General features: G+C 40.9%; 1 protein-coding gene and 1 pseudogene across 3 annotated transcripts in view; both read left to right on the forward strand.

The window, feature by feature from the left end:
• Positions 1 to 23160, forward strand: part of LOC125876728 (uncharacterized) — an 854340-nt gene that overhangs the window by 554601 nt on the left and 276579 nt on the right. The window lies entirely within an intron of this gene.
• LOC125877402 (uncharacterized) lies at positions 677 to 12532 on the forward strand (annotated as a pseudogene).

Below are 23160 nucleotides of genomic sequence, written 5' to 3' on the forward strand. Positions count from 1 at the left end.
CTTTATATGAATTCTTGGGAGTAGCTGTTTCTTTTATAGATCTATTGACAGGGGCCTTGCCGGCCAAGGGCTTAGTTTTAAGCCGAGATATACTTGTTTGTTTTCTTAATTGCATGTGATTGCCATGCGCTGGTAGCAAATGGTTCAGCAGAGTCGGCTCGGGCCTGGGTTTTGGCATTAGGAGTCAGTTGCGCCCCCTTGAGTTTGGGGCGTGAAAAACTTGTATCAGAGCAACGTCGTATCCTAGGGAGTCTGCAAGCCGTGTCTAGTAGAGTCTTGTTTATAAATGTGTTGTGCACCACATTCGATAAACAAAAAGCTACCGGACATGTGAGAATGACTATCCTTCTTTTGCTCACCTCGTGCTATAGAACGGTGTCCTAAGGGTGGATGTTTCTGGCTTATAATTGAGATTTGCATGCAGATAAAGATGACTGATACCAGGCAGACTACCAGTAGCCAAGGACTAGATACAACTGCAGGCGAGGGTACTGGCAAGGTACCACAGGTGGAGGCAGCCCATTGTGAGACCCAGGGGGAGACATCTTCTCAGCCCCCTATAGCTTCTCCACAGCTTTAGGAGCCTCCGAGGGCTACAGGACTTCCGGCTCCACCAGCAGTACCACCTCTAGTTCCTCCTATTCCATCTGATCAGGATTTCAAGAGTGCAGTATATATGTTAGCACAGTTAGTAGTTGCACAGTGCCAACCAGTTGCGCCAGATATTGCCGAACCTTCTGAAGGACCCGGAAGATCGAGAGTTTGTGAATTTCTTGCCTTAAATCCTCCACAATTTACAGGGACAGATCGCAGAGAAGACCCTCAACACTTTGTTGATCAGCTTCATAGGATCTTCAGAGTCATGCATGCCTCAGCGACTGAGTCAGTTGAGTTAGCAGCATTTCGATTGTGTGATGTTGCAGTATTGTGGTATGAAAGTTGGGAGAGATCTAGGGAAAAAGATACATCTCTACCAACTTGGGATAGCTTTACAGAAGCTTTCATAGATCATTATTTGCCTCGAGAGATTAGGGATGGCCGGGTGGACCAGTTTCTGAACCTCCGACAGGGAGGCATGAGTGTCCGAGAGTACGAGCTGAGATTTGATTCATTGGCTAGATATGCACCAGCATTTGTTGATACGATGCATGACGGGGTGCGTAGATTTGTGGGAGGGCTTAACTCAGGCTATATCGAGGCTTGTTCTACCGCTGCTCTAAATGATAATATGGATATCTCGCAGATTCAGGTCTTCGCACAGGGCATAGAGGATCGCCGACATCTACAGTATACGAGTGAGAGGGTCGAGAGAGAGAAACAGAAGAGGGCTAGGCCCGCTGGTTCGCAGGGAGATTTTCAGGGTGGTCCCAGACCCCGATATTTTATTAGGCCACCTAGACCTCCACCACAGCAGTTCCAGGGTAGTAGATTTTATAGTCAGGGACAGTCAGGCCTAGGTGAGGGCTCACGAGCATCAGACTCTCATCAACAGAGAGGCTCAGGCCAGGCTAGGACAGCACCGTCGCGTTGCGCAACTTGTGGTAGGCTACATTTTGAGAGGTGTAAATAGGGTTCCACAGGTTGTTATTCTTGTGGACAGGAGGGGCATGTGTGGAGAAACTGTCCGACCATAGGTCAGGGTGGTATAGGTCATTCGACCAGGTCAATAGTAAGTACCTCTTCATCAGCACAGTCTACAGGGCGTGGACCCCAGACTTCAGCAGGTAGAGGTAGAGGCAGAGGCAGAGAGGGAGCATCTAGTTCTAGTAGTGGCCAGAATCGTACATATTCACTAGCCGGCCGACAGGACTCAGAGTCATCACCAGATGTTATGACAGGTACATTGATTGTTTGCTCCCATTGTGTTTATGGTTTGATAGATCCTGGATCTACTCTGTCTTATGTTACTCTATTTATTGCGGGGAAGTTATGTATAGTAGCAGAGTCATTAGATCGACCCTTTATTGTATCTACCCCAGTTGGTGAGTCTATTGTTGCCAAGAGAGTTTATCGAGGTTGCACGGTAGAAATTATCGACAGTCAGACCTCTGTAGATCTCGTAGATTTAGAGATGGTCGATTTCGACGTCATTATAGGTATGGACTGGTTAGCGTCTTGTTATGCTAATGTTGAGTGTCGAACAAAGATTGTTAGATTCCACTTTCCAGGAGAGGCAGTTCGAGAATGGAAAGGCGTTACAGCAACACCAAAAGGTAGGTTTATTTCCTATCTTAAGGCGAGGAGGATGATTACTAAGGGTTGTATTTATCATCCTGTTCGTGTTCATAATATAGATGCAGAACCACCGACACTTCCTTCTATTCCGGTAGTTAATGAGTTTCTAGATGTATTTCCAGACGAACTTCCTGGTATCCCTCCAGAACGGGAAATTGATTTTGCTATCGATATGCTACCAGGTACACAACCCATATCTATCCTTCCTTATAGAATGGCTCCTGCTGAACTAAAAGAGTTGAAGGATCAGCTGAAAGACTTGCTGGATAAAGGCTTTATCAGACCTAGTGCTTCACCATGGGGTGCACCAGTGTTATTCGTGAGGAAGAAAGTTGGCTCACTAAGAATGTGTATCGATTATCAACAGCTAAATAAGGCGACTATAAAGAATAAGTATCCCCTTCCGAGGATCGATGACTTGTTTGATCAGTTACAAGGTGCTGAGTGCTTCTCGAAGATTGATTTAAGATCAGGTTACCACCAGATACGAGTTCGGGAGAAAGACATTCAACAGACAACTTTTAGAACTAGATATGGACACTTTGAGTTCTTGGTGATGTCTTTTGGATTAACTAATGCCCCAGCAGTGTTCATGGACCTGATGAATAGTATATTCAGGCCGTATTTAGACTTGTTTGTGATTGTATTTATTGATGATATTTTGGTGTATTCACGTTCAAAAGCTGAGCATGCATATCATCTGCGAGCAGTCCTTCAGGTTCTTCGAGATCAAGAACCTTATGTAAAGTTTTCTAAGTGTGAGTTCTGGTTGAACTCTGTCGCTTTCTTAGGCCATATTGTATCAGATGCAGGTATTGCGGTTGATACACAAAAGATTGAGGCCGTAAAAACTTGGCCAGACCTATGACTCCAACTGAGGTTCGTAGTTTCTTGGGGTTAGCTGGGTACTACAGAAGGTTTGTAGAGGGGTTTTCTTCATTTTCAGCACCATTAACGAAGCTGACTCAAAAAGCAGCTAAGTTCCAGTGGACTGAGGCTTGCGAGCATAGTTTCCAGGAGCTAAAGGACAGGTTGACATCAGCACCAGTTCTAGCATTGCCAGAGGGCTCAGAAGGCTATGCGGTGTACTGTGATGCTTCTGGGGTTGGGTTGGGATGTGTTCTAATGCAACATGGTAAGGTTATCGCATATGCTTCAAGACAATTGAGGAAACATGAGAAGAACTATCCGACCCATGATTTAGAGTTAGCTGCAGTTGTGCATGCATTAAAGATCTGGAGACACTGTTTGTATGGTGTTCATGTTGACATCTTCACAGATCATAAAATACTTCAATATATATTTAGACAGAAGGAGTTAAATTTGCGACAACGTCGATGGCTTGAGTTACTGAAAGACTACGACGTGGATATTTTATATCATCCAGGAAAGGCAAATGTGGTAGCCGATGCCCTCAGTCGAAGATCTATGGGTAGTTTATCCCATTTAGGTGTTGAGAAGCGGGAGCCTGCATCAGTTAGCTAGCTTGGGAGTCAGATTGTTAGAGGCAGAAGATAGTGGGGTAACAATTCAGGACACAGCCGTATCATCTCTAGTTGTAGAAGTAAAGTCACGGCAACAAGAGGATCCTAGCTTAGAGCCAAGGCTCAGGATCCACAGTCTTTAGCATTTGATATAGCAGAAGATGGAGTCCTCAGATATAGCGGTCGATTGTGTGTTCCAAATGTTGCAGGGCTTCGACATCGAATTATGGAAGAGGCACATCATTCCCGTTATTCTATTCACCCTGGTTCGACGAAGATGTACCATGATATTAAGGAGATCTATTGGTGGCACAGGATGAAGAAGGACGTTGCTGAATTTGTGGCACAGTGTCCTAATTGCCAACAGGTGAAGGTTGAGCACCAGAAGCCCGCTGGGCTAGTTCAGAAGATAGCCATTCCTTTGTGGAAGTGGGAAGCAATTAATATGGATTTTATTACAGGGTTACCTCAATCGCGTCGCAAGTTTGACTCTATTTGGGTAATTGTTGATAGACTAACAAAATCAGCCCACTTCTTACCAGTCAGGGCTACTTTTTCGGCCGAAAACTATGCAGGGCTCTATATTAGAGAGATTGTTAGGCTACACGGTGTCCCAGTATCTATTATCTCTGATAGAGGAGCACAATTTACCACCAATTTCTGGAAGTCCTTCGAGAAAGGATTAGGGACACAGGTTAATCTTAGTACCGCCTTTCACCCTCAAACAGATGGCCAGGCTGAGCGAACAATTTTGACACTCGAAGATATGTTACGGGCGTGCGCGCTACACTTCAAGGGAAGCTGGGATGACCACTTGCCTCTTATTAAGTTCGCATACAATAATAGTTATCATTCTAGCATCGGGATGGCACCTTATGAGGCTTTGTATGGGAGAAAATGTAGATCTCCCATCAGATGGTTTGAGGTAGGTGAGTCAGAGTTGATTGGACCTGATTTAGTCCAGCGGACAATGGAGAAAGTTAAGCTCATTCGGGAGAGGTTGCTAACAGCTCAAAGCCGACAAAAGTCATACGCAGATGTAAGACGAAGGGACGTAGAGTTTTGTGTCAATGATTGGGTATTCTTAAAAGTCTCGTCTATGAAGGGTGTTATGCGATTTGGCAAAAAAGGAACGCTTAGTCCAAGATTCATTGGGCCATACCAGATCCTTCGGAGGGTAGGACGTGTGGCTTATGAGTTAGAATTGCCTTCAGGGCTAAAATCTGTTCATCCAATTTTCCATGTATTGATGCTACGAAAGTGTGTAGGAGACCCTTCTCGGGTTGTCCCAATTGAGGATGTTCAGATCACAGAGGAGTTGTCCTACGAGGAAACTCCAGTTGCTATATTAGGTCGGCAGGTCCGTAAATTGAGGACCAAAGAGGTGGCTTCGGTTAAAGTATTGTGGAGGAATAAAAATAGAGAAGAGGTGACCTGGGAGGCTGATGATGGCATGAGGTCCAAATATCCTCACTTGTTTCATACCCCAGGGTGATGTCATATCAGTTTACATTAGGGCTGTAAGGTAAGATACCTATATATATATATACTATTGCTTATTATTATTGTGATTGTCGTTGTGTGTCTGCTCGCACTGTTGTGGTGGAGCTATAACGCTTAGCTATTTATGTTGTCATGTGAGACGCCTAGGTTAGAAATTTTTCATTTCAGGTTCCTGGATAGTGACATTTACAAAGGAAAAACTACCTAAATTCTGGCAAGTCCTAAGGACTGAACAGTGTGCCTCAGATTTTTCATTCGAGGACGAATGTTTCTAAGAGGGGAGGAGTGTAACACCCCGACTTTTCAAAACGTCTAAATTAACTCGTATCTCCGTGGAAAGACAAGGAGGGTGGGTAATAAATTAAGAATGATGTGGTATGTCCTATTTTAAGTGTTCAAGTGTTGCATCTCAAGTTTTGAAGTTAGGTAAGTGGCAAAATAAAAGTTGGCGGAAGTTATCGTAAGTTCCTTCTTAAAGATTTCTCTGAAATTTGGGTCAAATGTCTTGGAGGTTTTCTCCCAATATATAAAGAGTTGTGGGGCCCACAAACTATCGAATCGAAGGTCTACGAGTCTAGTTTCCAACGCATTAAACCATTTGTTCATACGAGTTCAGAATAGAGAGATATTTGCGTTTTCGTAGGACTGCGCAAGCAAGCACGTGAGGTGGGGCCCTAGGTCGGTGGAAAGTTGTATATATCTTCTTCTTCGAGTTTTTTCTTCATTTTAAGCTAAATATACAGAGAAAACATAGAAACCCATTTCTAGGATCAAGTGGAGTATACATTTTCTCGACTTAAGTCCTTGACGAAAGTTGTTCTACGCGTTGAGCTCATCATCGTGGTATAATTTGTTCTATCAATTGCGTAGCATTTCACACTTTAGTGTTGGGACAGCAGGGGTTCAAATATATTTGAAGGTTTTGAGGTGAATTACGAACCTAAGATCGAGGTAAGACCCTTCTTTCATTGACTCTAGCATTTATAAGCAGCAAATAGCAATTTGCGACGGAAATACATCTCTTTTATCGTATTGTCATGGTATCTTTTATTTTGTGTGTTGATTATGGTCCTACCTTGTTGTAGTATCGAGGGAGTTATGAGTTAAAGTCGTTAGGCCACGTGAATTTAGCGAAAAAGGTATGTTAAGGCTATTCTCTTCCTATGGCACATTCCTTAAAGCTTAGGAGCAATGTAATTGAGTTGTTATCGTTGTTATACTTGTAGCCATTATTGTTGATTGTTGGCTGCTCGAGTGCGTATAATCCTCTCTTATCGAGATTCTTATTCTGTAGTAACATTCGTATGTTGGACACGACTTAGAGGCTATTTGTATAGGTTGCCTATAACTAAATTGTTCACTTTTAGTTGTTGGATTGTTATTGTTGCCTTTGGGCTATTGTGGTTAGCTGCAGGAATGTGATCTATGCCTAGCAGGGTTATGATCTGCCTACAGGGCTATATGGATGCCTAAAAGGGCTATGAGTTGCCTACGGGGCTATATTGATGCCTAGAAGGGCTATGAGTTGCCTACAGGGATATATATTGACGCCTAAGAAGGTTATGTGCTTCCTACAGGGCCATGTTGTTGCCTAAGAGGGCTATGAGTTGTCTATAAGCTATGTTGATGCCTAAGAGGGCTATGTGACTGCCTGTGGGGCTAGGGGACTATCGATAGGGGTATATAGGCTGATTGGCACCTCCGGGCTTATGGGGGCCTGAGTAGGTGGTTTTGTGTGCTATTTGTACCTACCGAGCTTATGGGGGCTTGGTTAGGTTGTTGTTTTATTATTTTTGATAAATTTAGATTTAGAAGCAGGTCAGTACAATTATCTTATCCTTAATTTATTTATCAGATTATGTCTTGTTATATGCATACTTTCAGTTTTGGTATAGAGATCATGGTGGCCTTGACGGCCCAATCAGGAGTTCTGTGCTAGTTGACAATTTCTTTATATGAATTCTTGGGAGTAGCTGTTTCTTTTGTAGATCTGTTGACAGGGGTCTTGCCGGCCGAGGGCTTAGTTTTAAGCCGAGATATACTTGTTTGTTTTCTTAATTGCATGTGACTGCCATGCGCTGGTAGCAAATGGTTCAGCAGAGTCGGCTCGGGCCTGGGTTTTGGCGTTAGGAGTCAGTTGTGCCCCCTTGAGTTTGGGGCATGACAATGTTATAGCTCACATGGTCTCTATGTTGGTTAAGGCTAATCCCCCACAATAATAATGAACTAAGGTTACTTCAAGAAGTATATCAGATGTTTTGAAAGACTTTAATGATGTTAGCTTGTATTTACCATGTTTTATGACTTATGTTTCCTAACCCTTTTATATCATGTTTTATCTTGGTCAATTGCATGTCATGAAATATCCTCCCTTTAGCATGATTTAAATGTTTTATGCATATCTATCATACTTGGTACATTGTTTTTTACTAACGCATACTCTTACATACATTTCCCCAAATTTAAGGTCTGACAGTCAGGTTTCTAAGTTTCGTGGCTAGTGGTTGATTACGAGGTTCTTGAGCTTTGGTGAGTCCTCATGCTTCAAGGATGGGTTTTCATTGTTTTAGTTTAATTCTTGTATTTCAGTTTTGGACATGATGTATGGGCTAGGCCTAATTTCATTCTTTTGTACTAAATGGCTAATGAGACAAGTGTTTTAGACTTCTACTTTTCTTTTATAAAACTATTGGACTTGGACTATTATTTTACTTCTATTGTTCTATTTCTTATGTTATGAATGCTAAGTGGCTTGTATGGGGTCTTTTGGGGTCCTATATGCCATGTTACATCTGGGGGGTAACCCTGGGTCGTGACAAACTTGGTAATCAGAGTACAAGATTTAGAATGGTTCCAGGATGTCTCATAAGCCACGTCGAGTAAAGTCTTGTTCATCAGTGTAAAACGCTCCACATTTATGAATTAGAGGTTACAATATGATTAGAAAACTCCACTTCTTTCAATACTCTAAAGTCGAGCGATAGAGTTTAACTCTATAAGGTCTCTCTCTTAATCCTTATCTAATGTTCTACATGATATGGCTACTCAAAGTGCTTATGCTAGAAGGAATGTGAGAGAGAATATGGAATAAGAAGCTCCTCCCTAAGATCCTCAAGTTCTGGTCGATCCTTTGGCCGAGCAAGTGACTAATATAGAGTTTAGGGCTGCTTTTAAAGTGTTGGCTCAAGCCGTGACGTCCCAATGCAATAAGGAGGTTGCGGTTCCCGTGAACCCAAATGTGGGTACAGTGGCATCTAGAGTGAGGGACTTCATTAGGATGAATCCTTCAGAATTTCATGGTTCTAAGGTTGAGAAAGATCCTCAAAAGTTCATTGATGAGGTCTAAAGGTCTTGATGATCATGGGAGTGACGCCGTTTGAAAAGGCAGAGTTAGCCACTTATCAACTTAAGGGTGTAGCTCAAATTTGGTATAACCAATGGAAAGAAGGGAGACGAGAAGATTTGGGTCCTCTTGATTGGGAGAAATTTAAAGTCATTTTCCTTGATAGGTATTTCCCCTTGAGATGAGGGAAGCCAAGGTGCTTGAGTTCATTAACCTTCGACAAGGGAGTATGAGTGTGACGGAATATGCTCTAAAGTTCACACAAATGTCTAAATATGCTACAACAATGGTTGCCGATTCAAGGGCAATGATGAGTATGTTCGTTTAGGGTGTGTCTGAAATGGTGGTTAAAGAGTGTTGAACGTTATGCTCATTAATGACATGGAGATCTCTCTTCTCATGGTTCAAGCACAATAGATTGAAGAGGAGAAACTTAAGGAAAAGTCTAGGGCTACAAAGAGGGATAAAATTGGTGATGGTAATTTCTCTCATGCAAGGTCCGATGGACATGGTCATCCCAGATTTCGACAAAGGTTTTTCAGTCAAAGTTCCTCCAATGCTCCTCCTAAGTTCAACAAATATAGGGTGTTTAACTCTAAGCCTCAAGGAGGTAATTGTAGTGGATCTTCATTTCCCATGTCTACTTGTACTAGGTGTGGAAAGAAGCACGAGGGTAAGTGCCTACCCGGCAAGGATGGTTGCTTTAGTTGTGGTAAGTGTGGTCATAAAATGAGGAATTGCCCAATACTTACGGCTAAAGGAAGAGAGGGCAAGCAATTCCTCCTTCTAGCATGATATAAATGTTTTATGCATAGCTATCATACTTGGTATAATGTTTTGTACTAACACATACTTTTGCCTACTTTTCCCCAAATGTAGGGTCTAACAATCAGGTTTCTCAGTTTCGTGGCTAGTGGTTGATTACGAGGTTCCCAAGCTTTGGTGAGTCCTCATGCTTCGAGGACGGGTTTTCATTGTTTCAGTTTACTTCTTGTATTTCAGTTTTGGACATGATGTATGGGCTAGGCCAAAGTTCATTCTATTGTAATAGATGACTAATGAGACAAGTGTTTTAGACTTCCGCTTTTCTTTTATAAAACTATTGGACTTGGACTATTGTTTTATTTTTATTATTCTATTTCTCATGTTATGAATGCTAAGTGTCTTTTATGGGGTATTTCGGGGTCCTATACGCCATGTTACATCTAGGGGGTACCCCTGGGTCGTGACAGGGCTTCACTTTCGCGAAGGTCACGCAAGTGAACTTCCTTTTGCAATCGCTATGGTTGGGCCACCTGGGATTTTACCATCAAACCTTCACAAAAGAGACTAACCCTTCGCGAATGCTAGGTACTACAAATCCGAGGCACCAGAAAAATCAGCCAACACTCAAAACGGCTAAATGACCCTCAAATTTGATTGGAATCCCGTACACACAAACCATATATGCAATTTCACTAAAGTCGGTGTTTCAGACTTAATGGAACCATCGAAATACGAATATGAGGTTTCCTTGACCGGAAAATAATTAAAGTCTCAAAAAATGAACATAACGCATAAAAAGGTTATCAAGCTTGAGACCTCTGAAAATTCAACCAAGATCTCACCGAGGCATAAAATCATCCCCCTAATCCATGAAACTCTTAGAATTCTAATCCGAGCATTCGAACCCCAAATTTTAATTAAAGTTAACCGAAAGGCTAAAATTTCACAAAGTCCGAACTTAGGAGCTCAAATCCTTAAAAAGACTCAGAATCTGAAGCTAGCACTTCTATTAGACCAAATTCCATATTCCAGAACTCATGAAATCGATAGAATTCAGTTCCAACACTCAAAACTCCAAAAGAAACCAAAAACTACTTTTTAACAATATTCCTTTTGAAACCAAAAACTTACATAATTCACAATTTTTACTCAAGGTTTGAAATCAATTTGAAAACAATCAGAAATGATTCCGGGTCAATATTGGGAGGAGTAAAATGGTAATTTTTGAAAAATTTCCAAAATGACCTTTCGGGTCATTATAGAAAATATATATAATGATAATTTGTGGTGGTGATTGTCAGTAGTGATCTATGTTTGTTATGGTAATGACATTTGATGGCGATGTTTGTAAATAGTGGCTAGTGGTGATGACAAGTGGTTGCAGTGATGGGCAACAATGGTTTGGTTGAGGATAACAATTGTAAACATTATCTAAAAATATTTTCCAAACAAAATTAAGTCACAGTTAAGGAGTCTTTGGACAATAAATTGTCATTAAATAAGCAGTAGGGACAAAAGTTAAAGATCATCAATTTGCGGAATAAAAATTAAATACTGCCAAAATAGGGTAGTCCATGCAAGAACTTGGACTGTAGGACTTTATAACAAATATTATTTATCTAGACCTATTCGGATCCACTAAGTTATTGTAACATAAAAAAACAACACATTTTAGTGATTAAAATATGAATAATTTAAAATTAAGATATCTATTAAGTGAAAATAAATGAGGATTTAGTAATATCGTGTGTATGACCTACAAATTTAGTTATGTAGATATATGATAGGGAAAATAATTATTTTTTACAATATAAATGCACATGACTATCTTTTATTTTCATAATATTAGGAGTTTTAAATTTAAATAAATAATTTTATCAATTTTACATATTTTTACATTTTTATCTAATAAAAGATATTTAACAATTTAATATCAAATTAATTATTTTAATGAGTTTGTTGTGTATTTTATATTTTTTCGTTTGATATTTAGTTATTTTTTGGTTGTTTTTTTGTTTATTATAATATATTATATATCATCTAAATTATTTATGTTTTTATTATTAAGTTAATTCTATCTCTTAAGATTTTAAATGGCAAAAAAGGAATAAATGAGAAATATAGTGCAAAAATGTGAAAAGGACAATAGTAGCACCATCTTCTTAGATTTTATCTGCACATTTTTATGGGTTACTTAGAAAATTAAACTCAAAATTTTAGAACCAGCGGGGAAAATTCCCTTGACTTTTTCCCTCTTTTTCTCAAAGGGCTAAATTATCTCTCCCCAACTCACTAAATTTTAAGGTTTAACATAATCAATTCCCTCTCTTCATCATCTTCTCTATAGAGTAAGTTTTTGCAATCCAAACTGAAAAGGTTAGCAACTTATGATTCTCTTTTTTCTTTTATCTCTTGTAGAGTTCGTATCTAAAATGCTTTGCAATATGCTTGTCAATCTATCTATTATTAAAAGTATTGGGTTAAATTTTGGTTCAATTTTTTGTGGGTTCCTTTGTTTTGATGTCTAATTGTTAATCTTATCATGTTAAGATTCATCATTGTTGTTTTTGAAAAGGATTGTATGCTCTTTAGAAAGAGGGTCTCGAGTAAGAGATTGTATAATTGTATAATAGATCTTAGGGTATGAAAGTTTTTATTTTCTAGTTTCAAGATTTCAACTCAAGGGAGAACTTTCTTGCAGAATAATTTGATTCCTTTGGGTAAATACTCATGAACTGAAATCACTAAAGGGGTTTCTTCTATAGGGAATTCTTGTATGAAATCTCTGGATTTCTTTGTCAATTAATGAATTACAATATTAATGGGCCTTGTCCTGATGGTTGGAGTCTTAGAAAGAAACTTATTATCATTAGCTGCAAGTCCTTGCAAAGAAAAAGATGCTTTGCAAAGACAATTTCAAAGGTTGGTATACTTTCTTTTCATGATTCGCCTTCAAAAAATTATAGTGGAAAGATTTACGGTTAGAGTGGTATTGGTTGCAAGAATTTATCTTGCTTGAATGTTAAGAAACTTATTAGAGATTGTGTTGGTTGTTTTTATATAGTAAGTAGTGGGGTTATGATAGTTGGAGATATGTTAAGGATAGTAGGGGGGAGAATAATCTTTTAATTGATCATGTGTTAGCAATGTTGGAAATGGTGGAGGAATTAGAATTTAATTTGATAATGGTCAGTATATTTGAAGCAAGAATTGTTGAAAGGATATGACTATATGAATGTTCTCCTACATTTGTGTCACGCCCCAAACTCGAGAGGCGCAACTGGCTCCTAATGCCAAAACTCAGGCCCGAGCCGACCCTGTTGAACCATTTGCTACTAGCGCATGACAGCCACACACAATCAAGAAATCAAACAAGTATATCTCGGCTTAAAACTAAGCCATCGGCCGGCAAGGCCCCTGTGAACTAATCTATAACAGAAACAGCTATTCCCAGGAGATCATATAAATAAATAGTCAACTAGCACAGAAGTCATAATTGGGCCGTCGAGGCCACCATGATATCTATACCAAAACTAAAAGCAGGTATATATCAATACAATACATCAAACAGCTCACAAGCTTCCGCAAACCAACAACATAGGCCAGCATGGCCATAACGTAGCTATAAACCCCACACACTAGTCTGCAAGCCTCCAAGAGTAGTAAAGATTGGTGGGACAGGGCCCCAGCCTACCCATAAAGATATATACAACAAAATGTAACAAACCTCCCAACTCTAGCAGCTCCAGAGGAAAGGGGCTAGCCAATCGGATAAAAGTCAATCCTGCTGCTGAGGAGGTCCACTCAGTCATCTGTCAGGACCTGCATGAATGAATGCAGCGCCCCCAAGGCCATGGGGCGTCAGTAAAAAATAATGTACAGAGTATGAAAGGCAATAGACTATGATGAGGTATCATGATATACTGGAATAATCCAATAAATAAATCAAGGCTAAGATAAGTGTACTGACCTGCTCCTAAATCTAAACTTATCAAAAATAATAAAACAACAACCTAACCAAGCCCCTATAAGCTCGGCAGGTACAAACAGCACACAAGACCACCTACTCAGGCCACCATAAGCCCGGAAGGTGTCAATCAGCCTATATACCCCTATCAGTAGTCCCCTAGCCCTGTAGGCAGTCACATAGCCCTCTTAGGCCTTAATATAGCCCCTTAGGTAGCACATAGCTCCTTTAGGCATCAACGTAGCTTATAGAGAATTCATAGCCCTTTGAGGCAACAACATGGCCTTGTAGGAAGAACATAGCCTTCTTAGGCGTCAATATAGCCTTGTAGGCAACTCATAGCCCTGTTAGGCATCCATATAGCCCTGTAGGCAGAACATAGCCCTTCTAGGCATAAATCACATTCCTGCAGCTAACCACAATAGCCTCAACGACAATAATAACAATACAACCGCTAAAAGCGAGCAATTTAGTTATAAGCAACCTATACAAATAGCCTCTTAAGTCGTGTCCAACATAGGGACGCTACTAACTGAACAAGAATCCCGACAAGGGAGGATTATATCAACTCGAGCAGCCAACAATATATCAAGGATAACAACCCAAATACATTGCTTCTAAACTTTAAGGAAACATGTCGTAAGTAGGGAATAGCCTTAACATACCTTTCCAAGGAACGCTCGAAAGACCGTAGTTCCTTCAAGAAAGTTGTTCCTTATGTCCTACGCTTCGCAAACACTATATATACACAGCTGGTACGCACCTATAAATAGTTTATAATTAACCTTATATCGGCAGATTTGCCATATTGCCCCAACTTGTCTAAACGTCCGTATAAATTCATAAAAACAATCATAAAAGAGTCCCGAGATGATTACCTTAGTTAACCAAGTTAAAACCTTGAAGAAACACCAATAGTTACAAATTTATATCTTCAAAAACCAACTCCAAACGCAGCAAATAGAAGGGAAAAACGATTGCCACGTGTAGGGATTATGTTTCTAGGCACGGGGCAACGTTTAATGGTAGAATTCGTCAAAACTAACCTTCACCATGCTAGGACTCCATAGGAACCCTATCCTAAGCTTTTTTTTTTCTGGTTTTGGAACTGAAATGAACTGATTCCATGGCTAAAAACGTTATATAGCCGACATACCATATTTCTTTACCCGACCCGGATTCTGCCTTGGCACTCCCTAGTAAAACCCTCATAACTTTTTACTCGGATGTCCGTTTAATACGGGGTTTTGTGCGTTGCAAACTAGACTCGTAGGCCTTCGATTTAATGGGTAATAGGCCTTCTAACTCTTTATATATTGGGAGAAAACATCCAATACATTTGACCCAAATTTCAAAGAAATCTTTAAAGAAGAACTTACGATAACTTTCGCCAACTTTTATTTTGCCACTTAACTTCAAAACTTGAGATAAAACCCTTGAACACTTAAAATATGACATACCACATCCTTTTTAATTTATTACTCACCCTCTTTGTCTTTTCATGACGGTACGAGTTAATTTAGACGTTTTGGAAAAGTTGGGGTGTTACATCCTTCCCCCCCTTAGAAACATTCGTCCTAGAATGAAAAATCTAAGTCACACAATCGTGTCTCTAGGAGTTGCCAAAGTATAGGCAAAGTATCATTTGTGAATGTGACTATCCATAACCTGAAATGCAGAAATTTTAACCTAGGCATCTCACATTACATCATAAATAGCTAAGCACTATAGCTCCGCAATAACAGTGCGAGCAAAATACAACGATAACAACCATGATAATAAGCAATAATATATAAAAATAATAATAAAAACTGATAGGTATCTAACCTTACTTCACTAATAAAAATTGATATGTTATCACCCTGGGGTATGAAACAATTGAGGATATTTGGACCTCATGCCATCCTCAGCTTCCCAGGTCACCTCTTCTCTATTCTTGTTTCTCCACAATACTTTAACTGAAGCCACCTCCTTGGTCCTCAATTTACGAAAATGTCGATCTAATATGGCAACTGGAGTTTTCTCGTAGGATAAATCCTTTGTGATCTGAACATCCTCAACTGGGACAACCCGATAAGGGTTTCCTACGCACTTCTGTAGTATCGATACATGGAAAACTGGATGAACAGATTCTAACCCCGAAGGCAATTCTAACTCATAAGCCACTTGTCCTACCTTCCGAAGGATCCGATATGGCCCAATGAATCTTGGACTAACTTTACCTTTTTTGCCAAATCTCATAACACCTTTCATAGGGGAGACTTTTAAGAATACCCAGTCATCGACACAAAACTCTAAGTCCTTTCGTCGCACATCTGAATATGACTTCTGTTGGCTTTGAGCTGTTAGCAACCTTTCCCGAATGAGCTTAACTTTCTCTAATGTCTGTTGGACTAAGTCAGGTCCGATCAACCCTGACTCACCTACCCCGAACCATCCAGTGGGGGATCTACATTTTCTCCCATAAAAAGCCTCATAAGGTGTCATCCCGATACTGGAATGATAACTATTATTGTATGCGAACTCAATAAGAGGCAAGTGGTCATCCCAACTTCCCTTGAAGTCTAGCGCACACGCCCGTAACATATCTTCGAGGGTCAAAATTGTGCGCTCAGCCTGGCCATCTGTTTGAGGGTGAAAGGCGGTACTAAGATTAACTTGTGTCCCTAATCCTTTCTGGAAGGACTTCCAGAAGTTGGCGGTAAATTGTGCTCCTCTATCGGAGATAATAGATACTGGGACACCGTGTAGCCTAACAATCTCTCTAATATAGAGCCCTGCATAGGCTTCGGCAGAAAAAGTAGCCCTGACTGGTAAGAAGTTGGCTGATTTTGTTAGTCTATCAACAATTACCCAAATAGAGTCAAACTTGCGAAGCGATCAAGGTAACCCGGTAATAAAATCCATATTAATTGCTTCCCACTTCCACAAAGGAATGGCTATTTCCTGAACTAGCCCAACAGACTTTTGGTGCTCAACTTTCACCTGTTGACAGTTAAGACACTGTGCCACAAACTCAGCAACGTCCTTCTTCATCCCTTGCCACCAATAGATCTCCTTAATATCATGGTACATCTTCGTCGAACCAGGGTGAATAGAATAACGGGAATGATGTACCTCTTCTATAATTCGATGTCAGAGGTCTACAACATTCAGAACACACAATCGACCGCTATATCTGAGGACTCCATCTTCTGCTATATCAAATGCTAAAGATTGTTGATCCTGAGCCTTACCTCTAAGCTTCTCTAAGCTAGGATCCTCTTGTTGTTGTGATTTTACTTCTACAACTAGAGATGATACGGCTGTATCCTGAATTGTGACCCCACTATCGTCTGCCTCTAATAATCTGACTCCCAAACTAGCCAACTGATGAAGCTCTCATGCTAGCTCCCGCTTCTCAACACCTAAATGGAATAAACTACCCATAGATCTTCGACTGAGGGCATCGGCTACCACATTCGTCTTTCCTGGATGATATAAAATATCCACGTCGTAGTCTTTCAGTAACTCAAGCCATCGACGCTGTCGCAGATTTAACTCCTTATGTCTAAATATATATTGAAGGCTTCTATGATCTGTGAAGATGTCAACATGAACGCCATACAAATAGTGTCTCCAGATCTTTAATGCATGCACAACTGCAGCCAACTCTAAATCGTGGGTTGGATAGTTCTTCTCATGCTTCCTCAACTGCCTTGAAGCATATGCGATAACCTTACCATGTTGCATTAGAACACATCCCAACCCAACACCAGAAGCATCACAATACACCACATAGCCTTCTGAACCGTCTAGTAATGCAAGAACTGGTGCTGATGTCAATCTGTCCTTCAGTTCCTGGAAACTATGCTCGCAAGCCTCAGTCCACTGGAACTTAGTTGCTTTTTGAGTCAACTTCGTTAATGGGGCTGAAATTGAAGGAAACCCCTCTTCAAACCTGCTGTAGTACCCAGCTAACCCTAAGAAACTACGAACCTCAGTCGGAGTCATGGGTCTGGGCCAAGTCTTTCCGGTTTCAATCTTTTGTGTATCAATCGCAATGCCTACATCTGATATAATATGGCCTAAGAAAGCTACAGAGTCCAGCCAGAACTCACACTTAGAAAACTTTGCATAAAGTTCTCGGTCTTGAAGAACCTGAAGGACTGCTCGCAGATGATTTGCATGCTCATCTTTTGAACGTGAATACACCAAAATATCATCAATAAATAAAATCACAAACAAGTCTAGATATGGCCTAAATATATTATTCATCAGGTCCATGAACACTGCTGGGGCATTAGTTAATCCAAAAGACATTACCAAGAACTCAAAGTGTCCATATCTAGTTCTAAAAGCTGTCTTTGGAACGTCTTTCTCCCGAACTCGTATCTGGTGGTACCCTGATCTTAAATCAATCTTTGAGAAACACTTAGCACCTTGTAACTGATCAAACAAGTCATCTATCCTCGGAAGGGGATACTTATTCTTTATAGTTGCCTTATTCAGCTGTCGGTAATCGATACACATTCTCAGTGAGCCATCTTTCTTCCTTACGAACAACACTGGTGCACCCTATGGTGAAGCACTAGGCCTAATAAAGCCTTTATCCAGCAAGTCTTTCAGCTGATCCTTTAACTCCTTTAGCTCAGCAGGAGCCATTCTATAAGGAGGGATAGATATGGGTTGTGTACCTGGTAGCATATCGATAGAAAAATCAATTTCTCGTTCTGGAGGGATTCCAGGAAGCTCGTCTGGAAATACATCTAGAAACTCACTAACTACCGGAATAGACTGAAGAGTCGGCGGTTCTGCATCTATATTATGAACGCGAACAAGATGAAAAATACAACCCTTAGTAATCATCCTCCTCGCCTTAAGATAGGAAATAAACCAACCTTTCGGCGTTGCTGTATCGCCTTTCCATTCCCGAACTGCCTCCCCTGGAAAGTGGAATCTAACAATCTTTGTTTGGCACTCAACATTAGCATAACAAGACGATAACCAGTCTATGCCCATAATGACGTCAAAATCGACCATTTCTAACCCTACAAGATCTACACAGGTCTAACGGTCGATAATTTCTACCGTGCAACCTCGATAGATTCTCTTGCCAACAATAGACTCACCAACTGGTGTAGATATTATAAAAGGTCGATCTAATTACTCTACTACTATACATAACTTCCCTGCAATAAATGGAGTAACATAAGACAGAGTAGTTCCAGGATCTATCAAAGCATAAACACAATGGGAGCAAACAATCAATGTACCTGTCACAACATCTGGTGATGACTCTGAGTCCTGTCGGTCGGTTAGTGAATATGTACGATTCTGGCCACTACCAGAACTAGATGCTCCCTCTCTGCCTCTGCCTCTACCTCTACCTGCTGAAGACTGGGGTCCACGCCCTGTAGACTGTGCTGATGAATAGGAACCTACTACTGACCTGGTCGACTGACCTATACTACCCTGACCTATGGTCGGGCAGTTTCTCCACCCATGCCCCTCCTGTCCACAAGAATAACAACCTGTGGAACCCTGTTTGCACCTCCCGAAATGCATCCTAACACAAGTTGTGCAACGCGGCGGTGTTGTCCTAGCCTGGCCTGAGCCTCTCTGCTGTTGAGAGCCTGATGCTCGTGAACCCTCACCTGGGCCTGACTGTCCCTGACGATCAAATCTACTCCCCTGGAACTACTGTGGTGGAGGTTTAGGAGGCCTACTAGAATATCGAGGTCTGGGACCACCCTGAATATCTCCATATGAACCAGCGGGCCTATCCCTCTTCTGTCTCTCTCTATCGACCCTCTCAGTCATATACTGTAGATGTCGGCGATCCTCTATGCCTTGTGCAAAGGCTTGAATTCGCGAGATATCCATATTATCATTTAGTGCAGCAGTAGAACAAGCGTCGATATAGTCTGAGTCAATCCCTCCTACAAATCTACGCACCCTGTCATGCATCGTATCAACAAATGCTGGTGCATATCTAGCCAATGAATCAAATCTCAGCCCGTACTCTCGGACACTCATGTTGCCCTGTCGGAGGTTCAGAAACTGGTCCACCCGGCCATCCCTAATCTCTCGAGGCAAATAGTGATCTATGAAAGCTTCTGTAAAGCTATCCCAAGTGGGTAAAGATATATCTTCTCCCCTAGATCTCTCCCAACTTTCATACCACAATACTGCAACATCACGCAATCGAAATGCTGCTAACTCAACTGACTCAGTCGCTGAGACATGCATGACTCTGAAGATCCTATGAAGCTGATCAACAAAGTGCTGAGGGTCTTCTCTGCGATCTGTCCCAGTAAACTGTGGAGGATTCAAGGCAAGAAATTCACGAACGCTCGAACTTTCGGGCCCTTCAGAAGGTTCGGCAACATCTGACACAACTGGCTGGCGCTGTGCGGCTACTAACTGTGCTAGCATATATACTGCACTTTTGAAATCATGATCAGATGGAATAGGAGGAACTAGAGGTGATACTGCTAGTGGAGCCGGGGGTCCAGTAGCCCTTGGAGGCTCCTGAAGCGATGGAGAAGCAATAGGGGGCTGAGAAGATGTCTCCCCCTGGGTCTCATAATGGGCTGCCTCCACCTGTGGTACCTTGCCAGTACCCTCGCCTGCACTTGTATCTATCTCCTGGCTAGTTGTGGACTGTCTGGTGTCAGCCATCTCTATCTGCATACAAATATTAATTATAAGCCAGAAACTTCAACCCTTAAGACACCATTGTATAGCACGAGGTGAGCAAAAGAAGGATAGTCATTCTAACATGCCCGGCAGCTTCTTGCTTATCGAATGTGGTGCACAACACATTTATAAACAAGACTCTACTAGACATGACTTGCAGACTCCCTAGGATACGACGTTGCTCTGATACCAAGTTTTGTCACGCCCTAAACTTGAGAGGCGCAACTGGCTCCTAATGCCAAAACTCAGGCCCGAGCCGACCCTGTTGAACCATTTGCTACTAGCGCATGGCAGCCACACACAATCAAGAAATCAAACAAGTATATCTCAGCTTAAAACTAAGCCATCGGCCGGCAAGGCCCCTGTCAACTAATCTATAACAGAAACAGCTATTCCCAGGAGATCATATAAATAAATAGTCAACTAGCACATAAGTCCTAATTGGGACGTCGAGGCCACCATGATATCTATACCAAAACTAAAAGCAGGTATATATCAATACAATACATCAAACAGCTCACAAGCTTCCGCAAACCAACAACATAGGCCAGCATGGCCATAATGTAGCTATAAACCCCATACACTAGTCTGCAAGCCTCTAAGAGTAGTAAATATTGGTGGGACAAGGCCCCAGCCTACCCATAAAGATATATACAACAAAATGTAACAAACCTCCCAACTCTGGCAGCTCCGGAGGAAAGGGGCTAGCCAACCGGATAAAAGTCAATCCTGCTGCTGAGGAGGTCTACTCAGTCGTCTACATGAATGAATGCAGCGCCCCCAAGGCCATGGGGCGTCAGTACAAAATAATGTACAGAGTATGAAAGACAATAGACTATGATGAGGTATCCTAATATACTGGAATAATCCAATAAATAAATCAAGGCTAAGATAAGTGTACTGACCTGCTCCTAAATCTAAACTTATCAAAAATAATAAAACAACAACCTAACCAAGCCCCCATAAGCTCGGCAGGTACAAACAGCACACAAGACCATGTACTCAGGCCCCCATAAGCCCGGAAGGTGTCAATCAGCCTATATACCCCTATCAGTAGTCCCCTAGCCCCGTAGGCAGTCAAGTAGCCCTCTTAGGCCTTAATATAGCCCCTTAGGTAGCATTTAGCTCCTTTAGGCATCAACGTAGCTTATATACAACTCATAGCCCTTTGAGGCAATAACATGACCCTGTAGGAAGAACATAGCCTTCTTAGGCGTCAATATGGCCTTGTAGGCAACTCATAGTCCTGTTAGGCATCCATATAGCCCTGTAGGCAGAACATAGCCCTTATAGGCATAGATCACATTCCTGCAGCTAACCACAATAGCCTTAACGACAATAATAACAATACAACCGCTAAAAGCGAGTAATTTAGTTATAAGCAACCTATACAAATAGCCTCTTAAGTCGTGTCCAACATAGGGACGCTACTAACTGAATAAGAATCCCGACAAGGGAGGATTATATCAACTCGAGCAGCCAACAATATATCAAGGATAACAACCCAAATACATTGCTTCTAAACTTTAAGGAAACATGTCGTAAGTAGGATATAGCCTTAACATACCTTTCCAATGAACGCTCGAAAGACCGTAGTTCCTTCACGAAAGTTGTTCCTTATGTCCTAAGCTTCGCAAACACTTTATATACACAGCAGGTACACACCTATAAATAGTTTATAATTAACCTTATATCGACAGATTTNGTTTGGGGTTCCTTCGGGTTCCCCATTCGCCGGTCACGTCTAGGCCCTAGGCTTGGGTCGTGACACGTTCGTAGAAATTCATAAAAACAATCATAAAAGAGTCCCGAGATGATTACCTTAGTTAACAAAGTGAAAACCTTGAAGAAACACCAATAGTTACAAATTTATATCTTCAAAATCCAGCTTCAAACGCAGCAAATAGAAGGGAAAAATGAGTGCCACGTGTAGGGATTACGTTTCTAGGGACGGGGCAACGTTTAATGGTAGAATTCGTCAAAACTAACCTTCACCATGCTAGGACTCCATAGGAACCCTCTCCTAAGCTTTTTTTTTCTGGTTTTGGAACTGAAATGAACTGATTCCATGGCTAAAAACGTTATATAGCCGACATACCATATTTCTTTACCCGACCCGGATTCTGCCTTGGCAGTCCCTAGTAGAACCGTCATAACTTTTTACTCGGATATCCGTTTAATACGGGGTTTTATGCGTTGCAAACTAGACTCGTAGGCCTTCGATTTTATGGGTAATAGGCCTTCTAACTATTTATATATTGGGAGAAAACATCCAATACATTTGACCCAAATTTCAAAGAAATCTTTAAAAAAGAACTTACGATAACTTTCGCCAACTTTTATTTTGCCACTTACTTAACTTCAAAACTTGAGATAAAACCCTTGAACACTTAAAATATGACATACCACATCCTTTTTAATTTATTACTCACCCTCTTTGTCTTTCCACGAAGGTACGAGTTAATTTAGACGTTTTGGAAAAGTTGGGGTGTTACAATTTGAATGTCACTTCACCATTTAATGAATTCATTGCAGCAAGGATCTTGTCCCATTGTATTTACGTTTAGACCACCAATTTCTTTTTTACACTAATGTATTTGATTTGGTTCATGAGGGAAATGTATTAGATGTTAGTAGCAGCAGAAGCCTTGAGAAATTAGAGCTTTTAGTCTTGACATTGATAGAGTTTTAAGGGCTAGAGGATTTTTTTGATTGGATAATTTATGTTATTCCAGTCAAGGAAAGAAAAATGTAATAAATAAGTTAATCGAACGTTTTAGGTATCATGTTAAAAACTCATTTCAGTCGTTCCTTTTTAAGGGGCATGCAAAGTCCAAAGTAGATAAATAAAGGTGAACAGAGGGAATACTTTCCACCATTTTTTTTTGTTTCTTTTACCCTCCCTTCTTTTTTTTTCTTATGACTTATCGGTAAAGAATTTTGAGTTTGTTGTGCCCACATACGCGCTGCCTTAGCCTTTGAAATCTGGTGGTTGTACGCACACCAATGCTCGCCCTTTCAAATCTTCCATTCAATCATCATTGGCTCAAATTCACCACCTCCACAAACCCAACAACCTGCAAGAAAAAAGACAAAAAGGGAACCAAGATATTTGGAAAACAAGTAATTTCTACATCAAATGGAGGTATACTTTTTCATTAAATGATTTGATTTGTTAACTC

This window comes from Solanum stenotomum, chromosome 9 (assembly GCF_019186545.1).
Source record: "Solanum stenotomum isolate F172 chromosome 9, ASM1918654v1, whole genome shotgun sequence".
Taxonomy (NCBI): Eukaryota; Viridiplantae; Streptophyta; class Magnoliopsida; order Solanales; family Solanaceae; genus Solanum; species Solanum stenotomum.